The sequence below is a fragment of the Perca flavescens genome, chromosome 2 (genome assembly GCF_004354835.1).
Source record: "Perca flavescens isolate YP-PL-M2 chromosome 2, PFLA_1.0, whole genome shotgun sequence".
Lineage (NCBI taxonomy): Eukaryota > Metazoa > Chordata > Actinopteri > Perciformes > Percidae > Perca > Perca flavescens.
The window spans coordinates 22,331,977-22,350,378 of record NC_041332.1 but is presented as its reverse complement, the minus strand read 5'-3'; the positions used below and the strand labels follow the sequence as shown (position 1 = coordinate 22,350,378).

The following is an 18,402-nucleotide window of genomic DNA, read 5'->3' as shown; positions in this document are numbered from 1 at the left end:
TTGTCAATATGGACATGCTGTATATTGTTTGATTGGTAAAATTCTCTGCAATTGAATCATTCAGTTCATTTTACTGAAATCATAAGCACCAAAGCATTATTCATGATCTTAGTGCTCATGCTATTTAAAAAAAAAAATTGTGATGCTTCCCTACCTGTACGCTGTCCTAAACGCTCAATCTTCGTCCATCTATCCATCCATCCATCTTCGTCCGCTTATCCGGTGTCGGGTCGCGGGGGGAGCAGCTCCAGCAGGGGACCCCAAACTTCCCTTTCCCGAGCAACATTAACCAGCTCCGACTGGGGATCCTGAGCGTTCCCAGGCCAGGTTGGAGATATAATCCCTCCACCTAGTCCTGGGTCTTCCCCGAGGCCTCCTCCCAGCTGGACGTGCCTGGAACACCTCCCTAGGGAGGCGCCCAGGGGGCATCCTTACCAGATGCCCGAACCACCTCAACTGGCTCCTTTCGACGCAAAGGAGCAGCGGCTCTACTCCGAGCTCCTCACGGATGACTGAGCTTCTCACCCTATCTCTAAGGGAGACGCCAGCCACCCTCCTGAGGAAACCCATTTCGGCCGCTTGTACCCTGGATCTCGTTCTTTCGGTCATGACCAATCTTCGTCCATTCCTGGCTTATTTATATTCCTCTAGTCCGTAAGTGTCCACAGATCAAAAGGTTAACAAGGTTTTTTCACAAGAAGTAATCCAGGTTATGAATATTGTCCTGTAGAACCCATGCTAATTGTCCGCTAACTGTCTGCTAACTTCATTAGCCGATCTCGTTCCGTCTGAAATAATATTTTTCTCCTTGCCCTGCACCGTGTTGCTGGGTATGTTTGTTTTCCTCAGGTTGCTGCCTACAAATTGAAATCATCCCCACCGTTTTCTGTTAAGTTTTCACCCCGGGACAGCCCCGGACGCCCAACAAGCGCTCCCACTGTGGAGCGTCAATACGCTGCGTCATCTCTCTGAGCAGCCATCTTAGAAAAAGCTGTCATTGGCTATCAACATGTCAATCATGGCAGTTGTAGCCAATCACATTCCCTTTCCAACGGTATATAGCATGATAGGAATATCCAATGGGAACCAGTCCAAATGAATGGGTAACAGCCCTAAGCCCCGCCTCCCAAAGACAGCATGCGCATACATGTGATTTATGAGAAAAAAATATGATCAACAGTGTTTGAATGAATGTAAAAAGGTTTTGTAAGTAATTTTAAGTATTTCGTATGTTTTTTCTAATAGCATAGAAGTGAGTAAAAGCATTTAGCAACATTTGGTCACTTGGAGAAGTTTTGGAGAGGGTTTGGTTCACCGGTGACACTCGTTATACCAAATACTGAAAACTCCCTAGCTCCCATTAGGTTACGACTAGAGTTCTGAAACTTTATAGAGGTCTTCTTGAAAAGGTCTAGAATGTATGTGTTGTGTTCTGCATAGTGTGGCACAAAGTATTTTTTTGTTATTTATTTTCAAAAATTACGTTTTTTTAGACAGGACCAAAATAACTATTTTGAACCATGTTTGAACTGCTGTAGTGTATGTTGTGTTTTAATCACATGCTAATCAAGCACATGTCCCTAGAGTAGAAGAATTTAGGTTTCAAATGAAGCCTCATACATGCATTTTGGCCTTGCAGTTCTTCTGTTATAAGCTTTTCCCTTTGGGAACGAGAAATAGGCGAAAATCAGGCAAAAGAGGTGGATGTTAACAGGTTAATGTTACCTCTGTGAGGGCCTTGTAGCACTCAAACAAACTCCTCTCTGGCTGATGGGCTGTCAGCTCCGCTGGGGAAATGTCTGCACATGCTGCAGAAAAGCTTGTCCTTATTTACACTGTATTCCATCCAAGAAAACTGTCCATACCACTTTAAAGAGAAGCCATTGTTGTCGCGGTAACTTTTAACAGTACATTGCTTAACACATCCATGGTACATTGTCTAAAAAGCCAGCTAGCTAACGTTAGCTGCTGAAGGCAGCCCGGAGAGTCTGCCTGTTGTTACCATAGCAACCAACTACGTTCTGAAGGTGTTTGATCTAATTGTTTGATTGTAGGCCCTATGTTTTAATCAGAAGAAAATACACATTAAACACACACAACTAGCTAGTTCTGTTATTATTTCTTTTTTTGAATACATTTGAATATTTTTCATAACAAAACGTATTTTGACCAAACTTTGCTGGACGGGCCAGTGACTAAAGTGGGCTGGCCGGTGCCGCCCTGGCCCATTACTGCCTACGCGCCTAGGTATGCAGCAAAGCATTTGTGAAGCCACAACGCACACAACTTTGAGGCAGATGGGCTACACCAGCAGAAGACCCCACCGGGTACCACTCATCTCCACTAAAAATAGGAAAATGAGGCTACAATTTGCACGAGCGCACCAAAATTGGACAGTTGAAGATGGGAAAAATGTTGCCTGGTCGATTGAGACTAGATTTCTGTTGAGACATTCAGATGGTAGAGTCAGAATTTGGCGTAAACAGAATGAGAACATGGATCCATAATACCTTGTTACCACTGTGCAGGCTGGTGGTGATGGTGGTGGTGGTGTAATGGTGTGGGGGATCCCTTTCACCTTTAGAACTGTCTTAATTCTTGATTCAACAAGGTGCTGGAAGCATTCTTTAGAAATCTTGGCCCATATTGATAGGATAAGGTCAAACACGGTATTAGTATGGTGTTCCTAATAATCCTTTAGGTGAGTGTAAATAAAATGTTAAGTAGAAGTAAGTGATATTAGGTTACAAGTAAGATTAGGTTAAAAAGATTGTTTCAAATGGATTGTACAAATTCTATTGTAGTGCAGTGTCAACATTAAACAGTACAAACATAAATAAGTACAGTATGAATATAAGTAGCAGCAGTGAATAAAAAAAACACAATTGCACATGTAGCTGATAAATTATTTGAACATAATTGTCCAAGTATTTGAAGGAACAATAAAAAAATGTTTGGCTCAAAGAGGTTGTTAAACATTTCACCCTACATTTGAATATGAAATACTGTCACATATCAGTATTGAGAAAATGCTGTAATACTATAATTATTGCTGCTCAAATGTGTCCAAGTCACCCACACCTCAGAACTGAGGACTAGTAGAGAGGGATGCCAATCCTCCAAAGAATTTAAAACATAAAAAGCTCCACAATTGTAGCTACAAGGTTTTAACCAAACACATGCCATGTTAGTGTGCCCCTTAGTGTTTATTTGCTTTGAAGCCCAAGGTTGTGCGGCAGATTTGAACATTTCTCTGATATGTGTGTGCTTGTCTGCATGTGTGTGTATGTGTATGTGTATGTGTGTGTGTGAGGGCATGCGTCTACATCTTAGTTTCTGTCTCCCTCCTTGTGTGTGTCTGGTTTCCAGTGTTTGGAGTGGGCTCTGTTGGGACTGTGTGTAGAGCCTCATTAGTGGCTAAGGTTTGGCTGGCCCACTGCTACTGGAGACTCACTCGGGGGCTCAGAGTCATATGTTTCTCTACTGCTGGCCCATCTGCCATATTGGCGCTCACTTAAGACTCTGACTTTTGTTTCCTTTTCTGTGCATGTGCATCTTTGTAAGTGGTGGTGCAGTGGTGGAAGAAGTATTCAGATCCTTTACTTAAGTAAAAGTACTAATACCACACTGTAAGAAATACTCTGTTACAAGTAAAAGTCCTGCATTGAAAATGTGACTTAAATGTACAATATGTAATTTTTTTGCCAGACTTTTGATGACGTCGTGAAGTTGCATGAGATTATTGGAGTTTTTATTGTTAAAGGACAATTCCGGCGCAAAATGAACCTAGGGGTTAATAACATATGGGTACCGAGTCAACCGTTCTCTGGGCTGTGTTTTCATGCTAATCAAATGTGTCTCTAGCTTGAAACAAGCTAGCGCAAACCGCTGATTAGCTTATAATGTTTTTGGGGCACAAACGCCGTGTTTGAGCTATTTTACTGGTAACTGGTTGCACGGCGTTCATCGTTCGACTGGTCATGACTGTTTTCTCAAGATGGCGCCTGCTTGTATACGTGATGTGCAGTCTTTATAAACTATTAAGGGTGTGACGAGATCTCGTTTTACGAGATCTCGCGAGATTAAAACGTGACAAGATTTCTCGTCGAGGTGAAAAGTTGTCTCGTGAGGCGATGTTATGTCAGCGTGATGGAGCGTGAAATTACTATTGAAGATCCCCCTGCCACTTTTAAATCATTTGTGTGGCAACATTTTGGTTTTCCTCGCGAAATAATAAACGGCGAAAAGAGTGACAGACAAGACGAACGCAATATGTAAACATTGTAAGAAAAAAAATGCCGTATACCGCGCGCTAACACGAGCACTATGCAAAAACACTTACAGCACCACCACAGCTCTCTACTAACTACTGCACCCGCGACGAAAACATTAAAAGGGCAAACAACTCTAAAAGCCTTTGCATCTCTGCCACCGGTAAGTGCAAGAGCCACGGCAATAACGAGGGACATAGGCGTTTTCATTGCAGCTGATATGAGGCCATTTTCTGTGGTGGAAAATGTTGGATTTCGCGACTCCTCCACACACTGGAAACGAGGTACGCCATCCCATCACGCGCATTTAACTCGCACTGTAGTCCCAAACCTCTACAAAGAAGCCAAGGTCAGTTGAATAAAAAAACTATTTTCCATTCATATATTTCATCATTGAGGATTTCTTCAAATTTCTTTTAAAAATCTCGTCTCGTCTCGTTCTCGTGAACCCAATCTCGTGATGTGTCTCGTCTCGTGGAGTAAGTGTCTCGTCACACCCCTATAAACTATCTTTTTAATAAACTGTCTGTACACTTACAAAGTTGTCAATGCTTCGGTTTACATGTAGGGACCCTCATTATGCTACCGTAGAAGTGTGGTGCTATTTTGAGCCTTGTTAGTGGTGTAGAAATAGCTTTCTTTTTACTTTACCCTCTGCCCCTTTACCCTCTGGTCTTTTTCCCAATGGATTATTAAACTGCCATTTAGCCTCGTTAGCACCCGGCGCTGGAGTTTGTGCTGGCTGGGTTCGGATTGCTGTAATGGTAGTGGCTGGGTGGGGGCTAATGTTCCCTCTGTAGGTGTAAGGGCATTTTTACATATCCTTTTGGATTCACCTGCTAAGGGTAGGCTATTTGTATAATCCTCATGTGTTTCATATCAAAATGTTCAGCACAAACCCAGCTTTCTGTAACGTCTGGCCCAAATTTGTCCAAGAGCAATGTGTAAAGAGATAATTTGGCCCTAAAGCTGAAAAGTTGATGTCCGCTTTTTGTCCGCAGGTTATAGACGTCTCGCACCACGTCCCATGTCATTGAAATAAAATAACATTTCTCTGGGTTAGAATATTGTTGGAAACATTTGTAAAGTGCAAGTACCTCAAATGTGTACTTAACTGCAGTACTTGAGTTTATGTACTTAGTTAGGCCTACATTGTGGAAGGTAACATTTACTCAAGTATTGCACCTAAGTACACTTATAAGGTACTTGTATAACCCTGGGCACCAAAGCAAACATATACAGATATTGTTATTATTTAAAGTACATTCACAGCTAAAGATAAACTACCCCAGTATATAAAGCAGTTCAAATTAGCTTCATCTTGACTAATGGCTGGCTAGATATATAGATACATATAGAAGATGACCACTGCATGAACTGGTCCAGTGCACAATGTCACTGTATGTTTACAACAGCTCTAAACAACTTAAGTTGTGTATTGTGTTATGTTTGTGATAAAACCCCACTTAAAGCTTTAGCTTTCATAGCTTCGCTCAGCAGGAGAAAGGTTAATTATCACATCCTGTTACAGACAGGACACCTCCTTCTGTTACGCACACACATATAACACTCTGAACCCCACAAACACACAGACCATCAACCGTGTGTGTGTGTGTGTGTGTGTGTGTGTGTGTGTGTGTGTGTGTGTCCTAATTTGCCTCACTCATCACTCGATTGAGCTTTCATTTCTTTTTTCCTCTACTCACTTCTTCCTACAATATGACGGGACTCATGCCACAAAAATTCATTCATGAAGTCGTTCATCAAGAAGAAACGGACAAATTCCCTTTGGATCACGTTTCTTACCTTTGATACGATGTGTGAATTGGGGAAGGTTTATCACATTGAAAAATGGGGCGCAATTCAAGAATGAAATGAAAGATGAGTGGACAGAGGTATCCAGTGGGTGTGAAGCACTGAACCACAGAAAATGGTTGCTGTTGTGTTCTCTGGAAGATGCCAAACAATTTGCAGAGGGTAAAAACTCAAGGAACTATGAAAAATTACTGGGATTTTTTTTTCTCTACTTCAGATCATAAACCCTTTTACAATATCTCTACACTCTTTCATGTAATCCACTCGACTCTTCTATCCACTTTATCCGTCTCCTCAAACACTCCCATCTCCTTGTTTTACCCCCACTCTCCTCATTGTCTCTTTTTCCTTTTATCCTTCTTTTTTTCCTGTTTTCCTGCTATTTATGCACCCATCCACCTCCTCCCTCTTTCCATCCTCATTTCATTGCCAGTCGAGACAGCTTCAGAAGCAGGTGCTGAGGCTGGGAGAGGAGGGGAAAATAGGGTGAGAAGGAGGGAGGAAGGGAGGGAGGAAAGGAGCCAAGGGGATAAGGAAGGCTGAGCGAGAACAGAGAGAGATTAATAGATCAAGCGGAGAGGCATATGATGAAAGTTTAGAAGAGTATGGAGAGGAAAGGAAAGGAAATGAAAGGAGAGGAGAGGAATGGGTCAGGTTGAGGTAGGATTGGAGCAGAGAGGAAGGAGGGGGGAGGAGGGAGATATGGGGAAAGAAGAGATCTGACTAAATCAGGTAGGTGCTATGCAGAGGGGAGAGGTGTGGAAGAGGCTATTTAAATGCAGGGTAGAAATCAGGTGCTCGAGGTGGGGAAATAAGGAAGTGGCAAAGAAAGGAGGAAGGGGAGGGGAGGTGACGGGGGGTGTGGGGAAAAGGAGTGAATGAGGTAAAGAGAAAAGAAGTGTGGAGGGAAGGAGGGAGGAAAAGTAAAGAGGCTGGGGGAGGAGAATGATAAAAAAAAGCCCCAAGGAAAGGTGGGGGCTAAGTGAAAAAGAGAAGGGAGTGGATGGATGGATGGATGGATGGATGGATGGATGGATGGATGGATGGATGGATGGATGGATGGATGGATGGATGGATGGAGCATGTGTAGGAGAGAGGACAGGAACAGTGTTGTTGTGCTTTTACGGGAGGACACCGGCTGCAAGGAAGTGAGGTGGGTAATAAGGCCATATCTCATTCCTGTGGAGCAGCCTCTATCCTATTAGTGACTACCTCTCACTGGATGACTTATATGCACCTCGTATTTCACCAGCAGGATGACGGCAGATGCTTGGGAAGAAACAAACACGTGTGCACACACACACACGCATGCACATTCATATACAGCCCAAGAGAAGCAATGAAAGGAGAAATCTGCTCCTCCTTCCTGATGTGAAGAGAGAACGGCATCAGTGTAGAAAAACCAACAGCTTACAACAAAGTGTCAGATTGTAGAAGATATTTTACGCTATGAGATTCTAAATGAAGACCAGCACTCAAAAAGTAAAAAAGTTACTTAAAGGACTGTTATTTATTTAAGGGGACACCAGATGAGTTTTGGGACCTTTAGCCAAAATAGACCTGACCCTCCCTTCATCAGCAATACATTTTGGATGACCCTCCAACATGACCCCCCAACAATTTATTGTACTGATTTGTGCTTGGCAAAGCTGTACAGATTTACATTGTTTTTTTACAGCATTGACATGGGTGTCTAAACGGCTGCATTCTCATCTGATGCATCCCACTCCTCTGTTAAGGTGTGATGGCCATTTCAGTAGATTTACTCACTAACGTTGTGGAAACACAATAAGCATGGAAACTAAATGCACACTTCTTGCATTACTTCAAATACTAAGTTACTCATCTAGTAAACTAGTATTCACATGATATAAAACATTGAGACCATTCAGCAAAGCACAACACTGGTTGCTATGGACTCGTCACTAGGCTTACTCAGTCATAGTATATTTAGCCGCTTTCCGACCGGAGGGATTTTTGCAGTTCCTAGAACATAAAATTCCTAGAACTCTTTTTTTCTTGTGTTCCGACTGGACCAATTTGGGGATTTTTAAGTCCCTCTGGCTGCAGTTCCTGTAACTCTTTCAGCTCCTACTTCAGGGCAGGGTCTTTTTGCTGTTCCCTGTTCAGCATAGGGACCTAGGTTAACGAGGGTCAGGTTTCTGGTACAGACAGACCAACAACAGGACAATTTTAACAGTTTTCGCCATCTTATTCATCACTAAATTCAATTCTGAGAACGTTTTAAGGCGAGAAATGAACTGTTAACATTTTGAATATAGGCAGTCTTGCAAAAATTGATGCCAACTTTACAATTTGCTTCAAAGTTTTCAGAGGTGAGAAGCTCCATGAAGTGAGGCGTCCGCTAGCTCGTTGCTCGGCCAGTCCTGCTCAGAGACCCCGCTGTAAGCTGGAGGTCTCTCAGACCGCTCTCGTAAATAAGAGGCTTTTATTTCGAGGTTGACGGTTTGTTTGTTTAAATATCAAAACACATGTTCATCATAAGATTAACGGGAACCTGTGGTTACTGTCTTTTCGGAGTTAAACTCCACAAGCGTGCCCTGCGGCCTTGACAACCTTGCTGTCCGGCCGACTCACACACACACACACACACACACACACACACACGTCCACAACGCAGAGGCGGGGGAGGGAGAGATACCCATTTCTCTTCGGGAGACTTGCTTAAATTAGTATTTTAGTTAATACTTATTTATTTAGTATTTAGTTAATATTTTTTTGTTGTATTTGTTTTATGATTTTAACGCTATAAAGACCGCTGCCGTGCTTGCATTACTCCCTTACCCCTCCTATAGTCCCTATGGCCACTTGGCCAGTGCGAATGCAATGGAAAAAACGGTTTTGGGGGAGAGTAGTTAGTAGAACTGCTTAGTAGTGGACTTTTCCTATAACTACGTTCCTGAAATCGGCTATTGTATATTTTAGCATATAGGTAAAGCTGCCAAAGCTGAACATTATCCAAAACTCCATTTCTCAGACGAGCGTCAATTTGGGAGCTTGCATGCTACAACTCCTTCCTTCTCAAATCCCTTGAAAAGGCTGTCGTTTGCACAATTTCACAAATAATCACCGGGACTGAAAGGATATACCTCCCGTCTCATGCCTTCCCGGCTGCCAGCTGGTGTTATCCGTGGCGTGAGTTTCGGCTTTTCAAAATAAAAGCTTGCGTCTGGTCAGCTATGTTTTCGTACGGTGTTTTGGATGTTTTTGAACTAAACAGTATGGCAATCATGCTAATGAATAAAATTATTTTTTCAGCAGACAACAGTTACAACACGATTGAGCTAGCAAAGCAGTTTTGTGTTTATATGTGCGAGCGGGATTTATTCAGTTTGGGAAATCCCATGGTCTCTAAAGCTACAGCTCAAATTGTCTGGCTGACTAAACAAGGAGGGACCCATCTGCCACCAATAGGGGCCGAGACTGAGAGAGCTTCATGGAGCTACATGGATAAATATGCACCAAACAAGCCACTTTGAAATTTTGGTCTTCTCATGAATACAAAAGTTGGGAGACCCTCCCCTGTAGACAAAAAAAAAAATTGGATGACCCTCCCATCAACAAAGAATAAAAACACATGACCCTCCCCTATTTTCCTCCGGTGGTCCATTCCATAAATACCGAACGGTCCCTAACTTATTACTCAACCGCAAAAAAAATGTTACATTACACATTATATTATTTTCATTACTCAGCCCAGCACAGTCAAAGGTGCCTTTAAACAATTCCAAAGCCTCCATAGCCAAATATCACATTATCTGCAGTTACTCACCTTCAACAGCCAGCTTAATGTGTTAGCCTCCAACTCAGGCTTTAGCAAGAAAGTGAAGAGCACCCAATATGTAAACAAAACAACTGTGAAATTAGTCTTATTCCTCCTCCTTTTGGTAGAAACGAACTGCCTCCCCACACCTCTAGCCTATGTGCCAAGCCAACAGTCTGTCAGCAAACTGATATCAACCCTCCATCCGCCAAGGATGTAAATAAGCTGACTGAGCATTACTGTGAGTATTGTAATTACTGAATCCCTTAAGCTGGGCATACACTGTACGATTTTGGAAATGTTGTTTAATTCTAACTCATACTGTATGAGTAAATCATCTGCGATGTAAAGCCAAAGCTCACGATTTATCTGCTCACACTGTACGGTCTAATCATCAAGCCACGACCTGAGTGCTCACACTGTATGTGAAAAATAGAAAATAAAATGGCCCGTTGGCCTTATGGCTTTTGACAATTGTCAATAAAGATTTGTTTAAAATCTCCAAGGAAGGTATAGGCTTATTTGCTCAAAGAAGGAGAAAAAGAAGACAAATATTTCTGATGTTATGAATTCGTCCAACAGCCAGTTTGGAGCAGTTAATTGGCCCCCGCTCCTTCCTTTACATTGCACGGCAACAACAACCCTCGTCAAAGCTGAAATTCAGTCTGACTCTAAAATGAGTCTTCCGGCTCAGAAATCGGGTCAGAAACAGGCTCAAATTGTGCAGGGTATGCCCAGAGTTACAGTCTACTGATAACAACTTTTCACTGTGTAATGGTTTACTGCCCAATACTGGTGAAGAAAAGAAAGTTTTATGGAAGAAAAGGCAAACAAAACGAGCATGTGAACCAGATGTCATGAGTGGATATACAGTCTTAGCTCACTCCACTAGTCCAAGATCAGATTTATATTCAGAAGCACCTCTGGAAAAACTCTGTTCCAAGCATGGTAACAGATCATCTTCTGTTCAGCGAACAACCTTGCACACTTATAGTGGGTGTCTGAATGCCGTATAATCAGTCGCTCCAGGGAATTTTGTAATTGCAAGATATTTAACAAAATATCTAGCTATCTTGCAAGGGTTTGCAATTTGGACCAGACCCTACACTTTTACTTCATAAACCCTCCTAAGTTCTTTTAATTTAAACAGTGACATTATGTCGGAACAATCAAATCCAAGAAGTCTGATGAACATTTAAAAACATTTTGCATTCAAATCAAAATGGGGGGAAAAAAGAGCTATCCTAATTTTTCATTAGATTGTCCAGGAAATCAGTCAGAGAGGATTGGTACTTTACAAAAAAAAGCAATTACAATATAAATACACACCCAAACATAAACAATTAAAACATCTTTTCAATCCCGTCTTGTCCTTTAAAGTTCATTTGTGTTATTGCAATATGCCATCTCCATGGTGACATTTTCTCCCGAGAATGAAGACTGACCCCGTCAGACTCCTCACCCGCTGGAGACCAAGCACACCCAAGGACTAATGGTTTGAAGAAAGGGGATATACGAATCTATTCCAATCATTTAAGCCATTTTAATTAAATATATGCATATTCTTTCCCTGTGAAGAATTTGGGGCAGCTGTATCAGTGAGAGGGGGAAGAAACAGAGAGAAAGAGAAAATGGGTCACTTTGGCAGAGGGACTGAGAGGCTTCATTAAGAAACCCGTTGCAGTTATTCTATGGTCATTCTAATTCCGCTCCAGCATTCCCATTCTGCACTCATGGGCTTCCAATATCAGCCTAACATTTGTGACCTCGTCAAAAGCAAGAAATAAGCAGGTGTCATGTCATGCTGGTCTCACCCACCGCCACCTCTGTGACAGTCAGCCAACTTTTCTCTATTTATTCAGCACTTATTAACACTCAGTCTCGCTCTCCTTGGAGAGAGAAATGTCAGGTGTTTCTAATCCAGAACTTTATAGTTTCTTAGTGAGAAAAGCTGCACGCATTGTCTTTGCCAGTGAAAGAATTAGGATGTTAGCACTGAGTCAATTTTATGTTAACTGTGCAAGGTAATTAGATGTACTATGTAATTTTGCCTTTGAAGATGATAGCTGAGCAGATGGAACAGGGCAAAGCTCTGTCAGAGTTTCTCCACTTTAGAAGCCTTTCCTCCCTCTTATATCTCATTTGCCCTTTCTCATTTGCTATAATTCTCCTCATCTCCCTCTCTCTTCCTTACCCTCTAACACCCGTTCATTTTTCTTGCTTCCCCTCTGTGTTGTAGACACTTTCTTCCACTTCTTTCGCGCTCTCAGTCATTCGTTCTCTTGGCCCCTGAGCACAGTAGTGTCTAATATGTCTTTAAAAGTAGGACAGCTATGAGTCATTTGTTGCACCTACCAAATGATAATTCAGAATTGTCACCATATATCCATGACTGCAGGGCCACCCCAAGCACACAATAGCATCTGCTGCTCAACAGTTCATTGTGATTTTTTTTTTTCACGCCAGTGTTAAATGGAATTTAAAAATATAGGATTATTTCACAAAGAAGTGACACCGTTTCACAGCAGGGCTGCTTGTGCCCTTTGTGTAAACTGTGTCATTACATGGAATTTGCCGTGTTGGAGATTGCTAGCAGCTATCCTCTGCTGCAGCTATTTCTTCCTTCCAGTAAGCATGAAAAGAATTAGCTTTCTTATATTTTAACTCTTTTATCTGTGCAGTTGTGGAGCAGTAGTATCAGTTTGAATCGGTTTGGCCTCTCAAAAGGCAGAATGGAACAGATCATTACATCATTAAATAACACAATTGTTAATGTGATTTACAGAAAGACCTTGAAACTTCAGGGACTTTTCAACAATTGTTCACACGAAGGTCCGTTTATTAGCATTAAGTACTACTTAGCCTGAAACACTGTTGTGTAATGTCTTCTTTGGGGTTGACCCTAGTGATGTCTCAGGGTTATCTTGTCTTGGAACTAACGACAGACTAGATTTTTTTTATACAGCTGGGTGACTAACTGGAGATGTAGCGTTTGAAGGAAAAAGGTGCTATCTGCCTGACTGCTTGTAATTTTGTTCCAACATTTGAAACATGGTTATGCATTTAAAGGGGCTGTACTTGACATTCAGAACATTAATATAGCAGTAGACACATATTTTCTTATATAAAGATATTGTGCACTAATGGCATGTGCTGTTATCTAAGCTTCTCTGTTCTTTGTTTTGGTAGCTGTTCCAGCCACGCATGCAAGTTAGTGCGACAAAGCGTCGTTATTTGACAAGTTGGTAAACGGTCTGTGTGGAGGCAATCCCAGACCCCTTTTTCAGTATTTTGAGTTAAGCACCTTTAGCACCTCCATTAATTATTATTTTTGGCCACTTGGGGACAAGCTGTTAACATAAGATTGACATTATCACCTAACAAATTTGATATATTCAACATGTTAGCAAACAATTGCCTATTTATATATCCAGCAGAGCAACATTAGCATTTATTTGGAGTCGTGTTTCTAACTATTGTAAATCAGATCTCCATTTAGCTGTGTTTTGGTCTTGATTCTAATACACCGCTATGTTCAGCAGCTAATTGCTAGTCTCGCATTGCCAGACCTATCTCCACAACAATATGTCAGCGCTGGAGTATGGTCTGGCTTATCTATTCTGGGATAGGGAAAAAAATGCTCTGTCTTGTTTGTAGTTTTTTAAACCAATCACAGACCCTGATGCAGCAACGCTGGCCTTGCAAAATACTGTAGATAGCTGAGATAGTGGAAGGGGACTGACATCCAGCGCATTTGTCCCAGCAATGTACATCTGTTAAGCCAGACTAGCTAGTTACTAATTTAGCCTCTCTGTCATTTTGTGCAGGGCACATAGTGTACAGTGGGTTTATTTAAAAAAGAAAATGAAAACAGCTGCCAGCTGCTGCTGGACACAAGGTTGTTGAAGTCAAAGGATGTGTGTTTTTGGTGAGACTGAACCATAACAGTAAATTTGCAGGCTTTGAAACCATAGCAATGCGCAGAAAGACAATAAAATGCTCCGTAGAGCTGAGGAGAACTGCAGTTTGGTTATAATTCTCTGTGGGTTTGTGTCACAGAGTCATCTTTCCATTATTGATTAAAAAAATAAGTATTGTCGAGTGCTGCTTTAAATTCTGTATTGTAAAATGTCATTAAATTCACTGTTTAAAAGCCTTATGTTCTTACAAGAAACTCCTAACTCAAACATCTTAACCCTAATTTAAAGCAACACTAAAGCACTTTTCCCGCTTCGGTCCCCCTACAGGTTGGAAGCGGAATTGCCCATTACATTATGCAAGTTTGCCAGATCAGGTAGCAGATCTGTAGTTCGAATGAGACATAATGAGACATTACGACAGCGGTAATGGACAATTCCGCTTCCAACCTGTAGGGGGACCGAAGCGGGAAAAGTGCTTTAGTGTTGTTTTAAAGTTTTAGTGCGTAACCTTTTTATAATAATAAAAGTCCGTTACATTCAAGCCATTGCCAAATGGCCCAAATCTCTGTATTTCTCAGCATGGCTATGTTTACGAAATGGTGTAGTCCGGCGACTTTCGTGCACAGAAGCTCGAGTGAAGATAATTACCTCTTCTGAAGAGTCCATCATGTTTTTAATCCTCCATGTCCTCCTTGGCTACAAGTAACTGCGTGGAGGAGGGGTGGATGTGGTGCGCAATCATAGAAGGCTTGCGTCATGTGGACACACCGACAGTTTTGTTGTCATTGTTTAGAATTCCTCATGGGGGAGACAAAAACTATGCACTGTAGCTTTAACATACAGTACAGTCAACATGAAGTTGTGTTTTTCTAACTGTGACTATTTCTCTCATTATTCTTGTTTTAATGTGTGCTATGGACAAATGTCTGCTCGAGAATTCCAATAAAGGCCTAACATTGTAGACCAACTCTTTGGTTTAACTCCCCAGAAATTTGGCTGCATTTGGTATGTAAAATCCTAGATATGAATGCACACTAGAGCATTGTAATCTGACTTAACTCAAAATGCCAGATTAAGCTGTACTTATCCTACTTTAAGTTTTAAAAGGAGCTAATTTTTGATGTAGTGTAGGATCACAGTGTGACTTGAATTTCTATATTGTGTGCGTCTCTTCTATGTTATCTTGCCACTAGTGTACAGGTTGTTGGATGAGCACACATGAAACCATAGCTGTTGTTCAATAATCTCCATTCCACTGGAGGCCAGGTTCAAGAGCAGTGGGTCACTCCTAAAGGGTCGGTTGAATTCTGCAGTCATGTGTGCATCATGGATGCTCTCCGAACGCTTCATCATCCTTGTGGGGGCAGATGAAATGCCTATCCCTCTGTGCAAACTCTTAAACGTCAGACACACATTAACAAGTTGTCAACAAGTTCAAGTTGTTTATGCAAAATGTGTCATGATGCTCTGAGAATCCCTGCTGCCAACTTGACCTGCAATAACCTCCTGGGCAACTTTGATCAATGCTGCACACACATCTCGAGAGAGAGTAAACATGTTTACAAAGTTAAATTTGAAATGTATTTTCTCTAGAAAAGTACATTGCTGATGAGCATATGATCTTGAAACATTTCACACTTAAGTGGCACTGTAAAAGAGATGGTGCAACTTGAGGAGGGTTGTGTCTAGACGTAGTTTGTAGGTAATTATGTCAGTGTTATGCATGGCCCTGCTGTGACGCTGCATTGTAAGTAGGGCTTAAGAGATGGCCTTCTGATGCCCACTCTGCTGCCCTGCTTACCCACTTGCCTTGATGTTGAGTCCAGTTGACAGAAACCTAAGAAGAGTGTTTCACACATGCTGAGTGAAGCCAAACCAAAGTAAACCGAGTTGTAGTGACTGCACTGGTTAGGGTTGGACATCAAAAAATTATCTGGGCCATTGCTGTGCAGATCAGTGCAGAAATAGTTTGGTACATGGAGTGAAAAGGGTATGTGAAAGCATTTTAGTGACCTAAATAATATGCCGCTTTGCCCTGAATCATTTCCGCCACCGGCAGAAACCCTTAAGGTGATGTCCAGACAGAGCAATTGGAGTTGAATTCCCTTCAAATTACTATCAACATTTTGACGCTCACAGAATAGTCACTTCAACAATCAGCATGAAAAGGATTCAAAGGCTCTCTGAAGGGCTCCCATGGGAGTCCTCAGAGAGATTCAAAGCAACTAAAAGGGTTTTCAGACAGACTTTTACCATGGGTGCCACTTTAGCACATAAAAATCGGGGAAGACTACAGTAATGCCGTGTCCACCGAAAATAGCATAAACATAACTTGTCCTAGCTTATTGTGCAAGACCTGTAAACTGAAATTGCTTGCGCCAACATGAGCTTTCCAAATGATCTAGTTTCCAAACTCTTTCTCTGCCGCGGCTGCTGATGCTTTAATTGCTTCTGCTGGGCCAGCACAGGTGAAGCACATTCTCACTAACAAGGTGGTTTCCAACCAGGGAGCACTGAAACCCAACAGGAAAACAACATGATGGAGAGGAAAACTGGATAGAGGGTAACCAATGCTTATAATAATCCCCCACCAAACTGATTTTACCAGCCGTTGTCAGATCGTTACAGAGGAAACATGGTGCAAGTGGAGAGGAATCCAGGGAGGAATGTGTCATCGACTGAAAATAAAGTGTGAACTAGTTTTCACACATAGATCGCATATACATTTTCCACCGTGCGCATATATGCAAGCAGGGGCTGCACTCAAAGCTATCTGATTTTGACCTGAAAACAAGGGGGGTTAAGAGGTCAAGGAATGTAACAGTAATTACATATGTCCTAGATTTCATACATTGTAATTAAATAACTCATGATCTTTACATCATCGGATTCTGCAGTTAATATATTCTGTCATCATTGTCTCTGCCCTTATTTAGTAAGTCGGTCAGCAGCACAGGAGTGGTGTAACAGCACAGACTAGTGGTGACTCTTTGTTATGGCACCTTGCTCCAGAATCACTTGAACCTCCACTCTTAATATTGTCTACAGTACACATGCTGTAATCTCATTCTTTTTTGCTTTTCTTTTTTGCTGTAAAATACCATGCCTGCAACTTGTCACAGCCTGCTGCAAAGTGTTATGCTTTAAATGAGGGTTTACAAACAAGAATCAGATTATGTTAAAACTGCTCAGATTGGATATTTACATATCTACTGCAGTGGCTGATTTGCAGCACTGCTGCAGAAGGTTATTTGTCTCAAAGTTTAAAAGAGGACGGATTTCATAACAATAATAATAACTGTGCAACGGCCCGTGATCCTTTGAGAACCATCCTGATTTCGCTCCACCAGTGAAGTGATTTCTATTTTGCTACGACTTGGTGCTGCTCTGCTGCACTGCCATAGATGGCAGAAGAATTCTGTATAACAGCACAGGGTCATTACAGTCATCAAACATGGAAGAGTAACATCTGGATGTGTGTGTATGTTCTCTCTTTGCTTACGTTTCACACGCCTCAGTGCTAGTATTCACACATGTGTCCTAATGCAACCCTTTTGAGCTGTCAGAGTGTGTACCTATCATACTGAGGTGCTGTATGCTTTTCCCACTGGCTTTTCAGCCCCTCATCCCCCTCACAGCCCGTACGTAAGTAGCTGGAATGGAAACCTTAAAAGCCTTAAATTCCCCCAGTATAGGAGTTGAGCCGGGGCCGTCCATTTGACCTGACATGCTTTTTGGAACAATTATTGCACATTAATTGTGTTTATGTCAAAGCATTCAGATCGAAGCTTCCAAATGCTGCCCATAAAAACACACACCAATGCAAAGGCAAGTGCAAGCAGACACAGACACGGGGAACTTAGTTAAAACCCAGAGTTGGCTTTAAGAGCATTGAGTTCTGAAAGGCTAAGGCTCTGTTCCTAATCCCTTTCCCACTTTTTCTCGTCCCTTCCCTTCCCTCCCCGTCCATGTTTACTTTCTCTGTAACCGTCCTTCTCTCTTGCAGGAGAATTCTGGGGAGATTTCTTACTCTTTCATTCCTCAAGGATGGAGCAGCACAGTGGACCTGTGTACTGAAGCAGGTAAGCACTGAATAGCATGATGACCTTCAAACAAACACAGGCACACACATATTTTTCCTTCCCTTGCTGTCAAAAGCAGATTTGTTCTGGGTCAGATTGGTGTATGATTAATGTTGCTAAAAGGTTTTGCCATGTCCACTGAGAAAGACACAGAGAGGGAGTACAAAAAGAAATAGAAAGGGGTGGAATCTTGCTTCTGTGAAAGAGAGCAAAAGAAGCACAGAGAGATACTCCTCCTGGGGGACGGCAAGAGCGAGTGAAGACACTGTCGTCAGGATGAAAGTTTAACCAAACATCAGCTCCCCACAGAAGTGTCAAATCTGCTGCCTTTGCAGTGGACAGACTGGAGGGAAGACACGCAAAGAGACAGACGGGCAGACAGGACAAGACAGAGCGGTGATCCCAAGCTGTTTTTAAAACGCTGCCTCTGATACATTATTGAATATGCAGCTCTCCAACGCATCGCTGAGCTTTCCTCTCATGTTACCGCTCAAGTTTGCATAGCGTCACCATTCTATATATAAAGCATT

General features: G+C 42.0%; 1 long non-coding RNA gene across 1 annotated transcript in view; it reads left to right on the top strand.

The window, feature by feature from the left end:
• LOC114547791 (uncharacterized) overlaps positions 1-17,872 on the top strand; it is a 54,478-nt gene extending 36,606 nt beyond the window's left edge. The window contains exon 4 of the long non-coding RNA XR_003691271.1: positions 17,797-17,872. This is a non-coding gene — a long non-coding RNA (uncharacterized LOC114547791). The remainder of the gene's footprint in view (positions 1-17,796) is intronic.
• Positions 17,873-18,402: the final 530 nt, after the last annotated feature.